The following is a 7,995-nucleotide window of genomic DNA, read 5'->3' as shown; positions in this document are numbered from 1 at the left end:
TAACACATATATATGGAATTTAAGAAAAAAAAATGTCATGAAAAACCTAGGGATGAAACAGGAATAAAGACACAGACTTACTAGAGAATGGACTTGAGACTATGGGGAGGGGGAAGGGTAAACTGTGACAAAGCGAGAGAGAGGCATGGACATATATACACTACCAAACGTAAGGTAGATAGCTAGTGGGAAGCAGCCGCATAGCACAGGGAGATCAGCTCGGTCCTTTGTGACCGCCTGGAGGGGTGGGATAGGGAGGGTGGGAGGGAGGGAGACGCAAGCGGGAAGAGATATGGGAACATATGTATATATATAACTGATTCATTTTGTTGTGAAGCTGAAACTAACATACCATTGTAAAGCAATTATACTCCAATAAAGATGTTAAAATGAAAAAAAAAAAAAGAAAACATAAAGCAAAAAGAAAAAATTGGCTTGTCTTCTTATTGTTGAGCTGCAAGTGGTATTTTCATATTCTGAATACTGGACCTAGATCGTTATATGATTTGCAAATACTTTATCACATTTTCTGGTCTTTTCCCTTCCTTGATAGTGTCTTTTGACACAAAAAGTTTTTAATGTTGATGAAATCCAATTTTTCTGTTTTATTCTTTGGTTACTTATGTTTTTGGTGTCAGATCTAAGAAACTATAGCCTAATCCAATGTCACAGGCTTAAGTTTACTTCCAAGACTCTAATAGTCGTATCTTTTACATTTAGGCTTTTGACACATGTTGAGTTAGTATTTAAATATGACATGACAAAGTGATTAAATCTGGATATAAAGTTGCCCCATATCATTTGTTGAGAAGATTATTCTTTCCCCGATGAATTGTCTTGCACCCTTATTGAAAATAAATTAATCAGATATGTATGGGTTTGTTTCCGGATTCTCAATTGAATTCCATTGATTTATTTGTCATCCACAAAGAAGCAAGTTGATCTTTAAATTGTAAATCTAATCACGCTATTCACACATTTAGAATAATTTAGTAATTTCAAATTTTCCTTAGGACAAAACCCTACATGTTGGGGCCTCTGGCTTGTTCTCCAACCTTGCATTGCACAGTTCGCTTCCTTTCAAATAACGTTACTCTTTAGTTAACCCCAAAATGTACCCATCTTGTTTCTGCAACAGGAGCCACACTTTGTTATCAGAGGCCCTTTTCTTCTTTTCCTCTTTATCTTATTGTTTGAATATTACTTCTTTGAAGGATAATATTTGATTACTTGTACTTATTTATTTTCTCTTAGAGCCCTGTGATTTTCCATCACATATTACATCTGTAATGTATTTGTTGTGTGTCTTTTTTATATCCTACTAATCCACTATGGAAAGAGACCTACTGTGCTTTGTTCAACACTTTAAACCCAGTTTTCAGTGGCATGCCTAGCACATCATACACATGGAGCAAATATTAGTTAAATGAATAAATAAATGAATGGATCAACTTCTGTATACACAGGCCTAGACGCCTTTTCACAGAATGCCCAGTATCAGTGGGACTGGATAACCCAAACATATTGATACAAATTTTCTGAACAAGAAACTTACTGACACAATACCAACTAAGAAGTAGTATAATTTCTTATTTTTATCTGGCATTGTGTGAATTATGACTACTCCAATATAAAAATAACGTTGACAGACTTAGATTTTACATCCAAATGAGATGTTTTTCCTTGAAAGAGCCATCATTTTTGTACATTGTGCTCCCAGCGATGGTGTAATTGTCTAATTGGTAATTCCTACTTTTGTTAATACCAACGCAAATTTACAAGACAAAAAATAAAAGTCTCATTATTTCATTTTTTATACTGGATTTCAGTCCAAGAATAGAAAGTCTTCCAGCTCAGAGAGGGAATGGGTATCCACCATGACTGCACCTTTCCTTTGCAATCTCCTCCTAACAGATTCTTCATTCACAGATAATCACAGATAACTAGACATCATTAAGCATTTGAGAAGAGGAAAAATAAATAAATTTGAAAGAGAATGCCAACAATGAAAGAATGAACAATAACCCTGAGGAAAACAGACAAACCAGTAAAGAGAAGTAAACTTTACAAAATGTGTTCATAAAACAACACAAGACTGTTTTAAACAAAGCAATCTGACAATAAAAATTTATGTCCACATGCATATATATAATTATATGTGTTATTTATTAACTTTAATATATACATTTGATAACTTGCTTAAATTTTATAAAACTAGATAATATAAATTACAAAATAGACATGGATAAAAAAAAAGACGGTTATCTGCAAATATAGTTGAAACACATGCTCAGAATATAGATAAACAAAGAACACAGGCACGGAAGAGGAGCAAAGAGTAAGCACACTGAGAAGTAAGCCACAGGTTTTCAGCTTACTCCTAGTAAGAGGTCCAGAATGAGAAAGAAGAACAATGGAAGGGAGGAAATAATCAGAGAAACAATGGATCTAAGGGAAAACATGGTCAGATTTGAAATGTCTATCCATGTTAACTGAAACAGAATTAATGAAAAAATTTTAAACCCTGAGATGCATTCATGATTTTTTACAACTACAAGGATAAAGAGAACATTATAAAATTGTTCAAAAGTAAAACAAGTTACTTATTCCAGATGATCAGACTTCTTATCAGGAATACTGCATCTATACAGAAGTGATATATCTTCACAATTTGGATGAGAAACATTTTCCAGAGACTTGGAGATACAGTCAAACCATTAATACGCATAAGATATAGGGAACAAATGTAAAAGAACTCTGTTCACATGGGTAAAAGACAGATTGGTAACTGAACCTGATCTAGAAAGTGGAGTTCATCAATTACTGACACTTGGTAGATTCTTCTTTAAGTGGTAATTTTAATCACACTAGGTTGTATTTTCTTCTCTAAAGAGTCATTCATTTTATTTACCTCCATAGTGAATTGTGCTTGAAGTTTTATATTGATATCAGTCATCATGTTTTAAAATCAAACTATGGGGGGAAACAGAGACTCCACTCTTGGAGGGCACACACAAAGTAGTGTGAGCATCAGGACCCAGTGGAAAGGGCCAGTGACCCCATAGGAGGCTGAACCAGACATACCTGCTAGTGTTGGAGGGTCTCCTGCAGAGGTGGGGGGGGAGCTGTGGCTCACCATGGGGACAAGGACACTGGCAGCAGAAGTTCTGGGGAGAACTCCCTGGCATGAGTCATCCAGATTACGTCATTAGCCCCACCAAAGAGCCTGTAGGCTCCAGTGCTGGGGTCCCCTCAGGCCAAACAAGCAACAGGGAGGGAACTCAGCCCCACCCATCAGCAGACAAGCAGATTAAAGTTTTACTGAGCTCTATCCACCAGAGCAACATCCAGCTCTACCCACCACCACTCCCTCCTATCAGGAAGCATGGACAAACCTCTTAGATAGCCTCATCCACCAGAGGGCACACAGAAGAAACAAGAAGAACTACAATTCTGCACCCTGTGGAACAAAAACCACATTCACAGAAACACAGACAAAATGAAAAGGCAGAGGACTATGTACCAGATGAATGAATGAGATAAAACCCCAGAAAAACAGCTAAATGAAGTGGAGAAGGCAACCTTCCAGAAAAAAAATTCAGACTAGTGATAGTGAAGATGACCCAGGACCTTGGAAAAAGAGGCAAAGATTGAAAAGATGCAAGAAATGTTTAACAAAGACCTAGAAGAATTAAAGAAAAAGCACCTGGAAGAATTACAGAACAAACAAACAGAGGTGAACAATACAATAACTGAAATGAAAACTATGCTAGAAGGAACCATTATCAGAATAACTGAGGCAGAAGAATGGATAAGTGACATGGAAGACAGAATGGTGGAATTCACTGCTGCAGAACAGAATAAAGAAAAAAGAATGAAAAGAAATTAAGACAACTGAAGAGATGTCTGGGACAACATTAAATGCACCATCATTCGCATTAGAGGGGTCCCAGGAGGAGAAGAGAGAGGGAAAGGACCCGAGAAAATATTTGAAGAGACTATAGTTGAAAACCTCCCTAACATGGGAAAGGAAAGAGCCACCCAAGTACAGGAATGCAGAGAGTTCCAAGCAAGATAAACCCAAGCAGAAACAAGCCAAGACACATAGTAATCAAATTGACAAGAATTAAAGACAAAGAAAAATTATTAAAAGCAACAAGGGAAGAATGACAAATAACATACAAGGGAACTCCCATAAGGTTAACAGCTGATTTCTCAGCAGAGACTCTACAAACCAGAAGGGAGTGGCACGATATATTTAAAGTGATGAAAGGAAAGAACCTACAACCAAGATTACTCTACTTGGCAAGGATCTCATTCAGATTCAATGGAGAAATACAAAGCTTTATAGACAAGCAAAAGCTAAAAGAATTCAGCACCACCAAACCAGCTTTACAACAAATACTAAAGGAACTTCTCTAAGTGGAGAACACAGAAAAGAAAAGGACCTACAAAAACAAGCCCAGAACAATTAAGAAAATGGTAATAGGAACATACATATCGATAATTACCTTAAATGTGAATGGATTAAATGCTTCAACCAAAAGATACAGACTCGCTGAATGGATACAAAAACAAGACCCAAATATATGCTCTCTACAATAGAGACGCACTTTAGACGTAGGAACACATACAGACTAAAAGTGAGGGGATGGAAAAAGAAATTCCATGTAAATGGAAATCAAAGAAAGCTGGAGTAGCAATACTCATATCAGATAAAATAGACTTTAAAATAAAGAATGTTACAAGATACAAGGAAGGACACTACATAATGATCAAGGGATCAATCCAAGAAGAAGATATAACAATTAGAAATGTTTATACACCCAACATAGGAGCACCTCAATACATAAGGCAACTGTTAACAGCTATAAAAGAGGAAATTGACAGTAACACAATAATAGAGGGGAACTTTAACACCTCACTTACACCAATGGACAGAAAATAAATAGCGAAACACAGCTTTAAATGACACAAAAGACCAGATAGATTTAATTGATATTTATAGGACATTCCATCTGAACAGAGCAGATTTAACTTTCTTCTCAAAAGCATAAGGAACATTCTCCAGGAGAGATCACATCTTGGGTCACAGATCAAGCCTCACTAAATTTAAGAAAATTGAAATCATATCAAGCATCTTTTCGACCACAATGCTATGAGATTAGAAATCAATTACAGGGAAAAAAACGTAAAAAACACAAACACATGGAGGCTAAACATTACATTACTAAATAACCAAGAGATCACTGAAGAAATAAAAGAGAAAATCAAAAAATACCTAGAGACAAATGACAATGAAAACACGACGATCCAAAACCTATGGGATGCAGCAAATGCAGTTCTAAGAGGGAAGGCTATAGCAGTACAATCCTACCTAAACAAACAAGAAAAATCTCAAATAAAGAAAGTAACATTACACTTAAAGGAACAAGAGAAAGAAGAAAAAACAAAACCCAAAGTTAGTAGAAGGAAACAAATCACAAAGATCAGAGCAGAAATAAATGAAATAGAAACAATAGCAAAGATCAATAAAACTAAAAGTTGGTTCTTTGAGAAGATAAACAAAAGCCACTCATCAGGAAAAAGAGGAAGAGGACTCAAATCACCAAAATTAGAAATGAAAAAGGAGAAGTTACAATGGACACTGCAGAAATGCAAAGCATTATAAGAGACTATTACAAGCAACTACATGCTAATTAAATGGACATCTGAAAGAAATGGACAAATTCTTAGAAAGGTAAAACCTTCCAAGACTGAACCAGGAAGAAATAGAAAATATAAACAGAGCAATCAAAAGTAATGAAATTGAAATTGTGAGTAAAAATCTTCCAAGAAACAAAAGTCCAGGATCAGATGGCTTCACAGATGCATTCTATCAAACAGTTAGAGAAGAGCTAATACCCATCCTTCTCAAACTTTTCCAAAAAATTGCAACAGAACAAACACTCCCAAACTCATTCTACAAGGCCAAAATCACGCTGATACCAAAATGAGACAAAGATACTACAAAAAAAAGAAAATGAGAGACCAATATCACTGATGAATATAGATGCAAAAATCCTCAACAAAATACTAGCAAACAGAATCCAGCTACACATTAAAAGAATCATACACCATGATCAAGTGGTATTTATCCTAGGGATGCAAGGATTCTTCAATATAATGCAAATCAATCAACGTGATACACCACATTAACAAATTGAAGAATAAAACCATATGATCATCTAAATAGATGCGGGAAAAGCTTTTGACAAAATTCAAACGCATTTATGATAAAAACTCACCAGAAAGTGGGCATAGAGGGAAACTACCTCAACACAATAAAGACCTTATATGACAAACCCACAGCAAACATCATTCTCAATGGTGAAAAACTGAAAGCATTTCCTCTAAGATCAGGAACAAGACAAGGATGTCCACTCTCGCCACTATTATTTAGCAAAGTTTTGGATATCCTAGTCATGGCAATCAGGGAAGAAAAAGAAATAAAAGGAATCCAAATTGGAAAAGAAGAAGTAAAACTGTCACTGTTTGCAGATGACATGATACTATACATAGAGAATCCTAAAGATGCCACCAGAAAACTATCAGAGCTAATCAATGAATTTGGTAAAGTTGCAGGATACAAAATTAATGCACAGAAATATCTTGCATTCCTATACACTAACAGTGAAAGATCAGAAACAGAAATTAAGGAAACAATCCCATTCACCATTGCAACAAAAAGAATAAAATACCTAGGAATAAACCTACCTAAAAAGGTAAAAGACCTGTACTCAGATAACTATAAGACACTGATAAAAGAAATCAAAGATGACACAAACAGATGGAGGGATGTACCATGTTCTTTGATTGGAAGAACCAATATTGTGAAAATGACCATACTATCCAAAGCAATCTACAGATTCAATGCAATCCCTAATAAATTACCAATGGCATTTTTTACAGAACTAGAACAAAAAAATCTTAAAATTTGTATGGAGACACAAAAGACCCCAAATAGCCAAAGCAATCTTGAGGGAAAAAATGGAGCTGGAGGAATCAGACTCCCTGACTTCAGACTATACTACAAAGCTACAGTAATCAAGACAATATGGTACTGGCACAAAAACAGAAACATAAATCAATGGAACAGGATAGAAAGCCCAGAAATAAACCCACACACCTATGGTCAACTAATCTACAACAAAGGAGGCAAGGCTATACAATGGAGAAAAGACAGTCTCTTCAATAATTGGTGCTGGGAAAACTGGACAGCTACATGTAAAAGAATGAAATTAGAACACTCCCTAACACCATACACAAAAATAAACTCAAGATGGATTAAAGACCTAAATGTAAGACTGGACACCATAAAACTCTTAGAGGAAAACCTAGGAAAAACACTCTTTGACACAAATCACAGCAAGACCTTTTTTGACCCACCTCCTAGAGTTATGGAAATAAAAACAAAAATAAACAAATGGGACCTAATGAAACTTAAAACCTTTTGCACAGCAAAGGAAACCATAAACAAGACAAAAGACAACCCTCAGAATGGGAGAAAATATTTGCAAAAGAATCAACAGACAAAGGATTAATCTCCAAAATATATAAACCACTCATGTAGCTCAATATTAAAAAAAAAAAAAAAAAAACGAATCAAAAAATGGGCAGAAGACTTAAATAGACATTTCTCCAAAGAAGACATACAGATGGCCAAGAGGAACATGAAAAGTGCTCAACATCAGTAATTATGAGATAAATGCAAATCAAAACTGCAATGGGGTATCACCTCACACCAGTTAGAATGGGCATCATCAGAAAATCTACAAACGACAAATGCTGGAGAGGGTGTGGAGAAGAGGGAACCTTCTTGCACTGTTGGTGGGAATGTAAATTGATATAGCCACTATGGAGAACAGTATGGAGGTTTCTAAAAAAAACTAAAAATAGAATTACCATATGACCCAGCAATCCCACCACTGGGTATATACTCAGAGCAAAACATAA

The sequence above is a fragment of the Delphinapterus leucas genome, chromosome 13 (genome assembly GCF_059928025.1).
Source record: "Delphinapterus leucas isolate spDelLeu-1000000601 "Yukka" chromosome 13, BTC_Dleu_Yukka2, whole genome shotgun sequence".
In the NCBI taxonomy this organism is placed as follows: Eukaryota; Metazoa; Chordata; class Mammalia; order Artiodactyla; family Monodontidae; genus Delphinapterus; species Delphinapterus leucas.
The sequence above is the reverse complement of the archived record's forward strand: the minus strand, read 5'-3'. Positions refer to the sequence as shown.